We start from the raw sequence: 1,926 nt of genomic DNA, 5'->3' as shown, positions 1-1,926 counted from the left end.
TGCTATCTACAGTCCCATCATTCCTCAGTAAACACATTAACTCATTTATAGGCATTAGCGCAGCCCCTTGTGTGTCCCTTTCAGTCTGGAGCATTCAGTCATGTGCAGAAAAATAAAAACACAAAATGCATTTGTTATGCTGGGTGTGGGAACAGCTCTAATGCTGTGGTTTTCAGGAAAAAGGGAGGGTGTCTGTAACACCTGTGAGAGATTTGCATTTCCAGAGCCAGGCTGCAGAGCCCAGTGGCACTGAAACCTGCTCTGAGTGCCGCTGATGTGTTTTGACACGGCTGTCATCTAAATGCAGGCTGAAAGCAAGCGGAGGGACATTAAAAAGATTGACACACACTCAGAGAGAGGTTGAAAGAGTTACGAAAGAGTGAATTATGGGACATAAAGAACAAATGCAGAAACTCAAATAAAGATGTAGATAATCAGTTTGTATGATTATAATTGACGAACGTCTGTCTTCTGCAACTTAAGCAATGTTTGTTTCAACTCTTTGTGTCTGAGAAATCCAGCTGCTGACACAGTTTGTTGTTACATTTCGAGCTTGATATGAACAATTTTCTAAATGTCATGTACACTTTTACGGGCTTTCATCCATCATCAGCTGCAGAAATAGCCTGTAACATAGACAGGTTGTCAAACACTCCCAGCAGTCTCTGTTCAGCCTGTCATCTCATTAGATTGTTTGTTTGTATATGTGTGCGTTTTCTACGTATGCGCTCCTTCTGCTGAGATTACTTGGACGACCGAATCCAATATATGCACTGCTTCAGGGCCGACTGTTGTTGCTTGGCTGTCCAATGGTATTATTCCTAAAAGATGCACACATTACATGAAGCTTGGAAAAAATGGAGAGGGAAGATGTAGTAGACGCATAGATGGATCTCTAATTAAAAAATGTTCATGTGGACTGATTACATGCTGTCTTATAGATGTCAAACATTTTATTTCTGCTCATTTTGATAAATATAGATTACAGTAAAACCAAAAATACAGTTTTCCAAGAAGTGAGATTACATAAACCTAATAAAAAAATATTTTAAATTCAGAAATCTTGTGTTGTATCCATAATATGCCCAACACTATCATGGGGATGACTGCTGAATTGACAGCTGTCCAGCAGCCAGTCACTGACACTGTAGATGGATATGAGTTTTTTTTTTCTTCTTCTGTCATTTTTGCTCAAACTTCCTTTTCCCACAACAACAAGAGGAGAAAAAGTTGCTAAACATTTCAGGATTTAGAAACCTTATGACACACTCTGGGCATCAGCCATGATTTGCAAGAATAGCCTGATAGACAGTCACAGAGCTATTTCTAGAGAATACAATTTAAAACCAAGATACGGTAGCCCAAATACTCTTTTGTCAGTCTACGACAAAGCAACCCCCTTTCTGTGGCCGCTTGTTTTGTTAATATTGAATGTACATTGCGTGATGAAAGGAGGAAGCAGTAGAGCAGTGCTTTTTCTTTCTGCCCTTAGGTCACACCAGCTGGGACCTGCTCAACCTTTACCAAGATCTTTTGTTGCAAAAACCCAACTTGTTAACTGTTCTGACTCCATTTTTATGGGAGGATAATGTTTTGTGCTATTATCAATCTAATATATTGGTGAAGCTGTGACAGTGTAGCTCTTGTCTGCTATCAAAGATACGTGACAGGCTGTGGCTCTCACTGGAAAATCCCATGGATTCATACACATTGATTTAATTCTGTCTCATGTGAAGTTTGTCAGTGTTAATGTGAGGGATGGAAGCATGCAGCTGTGAGCAACTTTGTTTCACAGACACTGAACTGGACAACAAAGCAGTTGTTGTAAACAATGAGATTTCTATTTCCTATCTCTTCATTATCAGGTACTCTGCTCCCTACCTACAGTACATGAGAAAGCTTATTAAACTTATTTAAGAAATATTT

The sequence above is a fragment of the Xiphophorus hellerii genome, chromosome 7, assembly GCF_003331165.1.
Source record: "Xiphophorus hellerii strain 12219 chromosome 7, Xiphophorus_hellerii-4.1, whole genome shotgun sequence".
Classification (NCBI taxonomy): domain Eukaryota; kingdom Metazoa; phylum Chordata; class Actinopteri; order Cyprinodontiformes; family Poeciliidae; genus Xiphophorus; species Xiphophorus hellerii.
The sequence above is the reverse complement of the archived record's forward strand: the minus strand, read 5'-3'. Positions refer to the sequence as shown.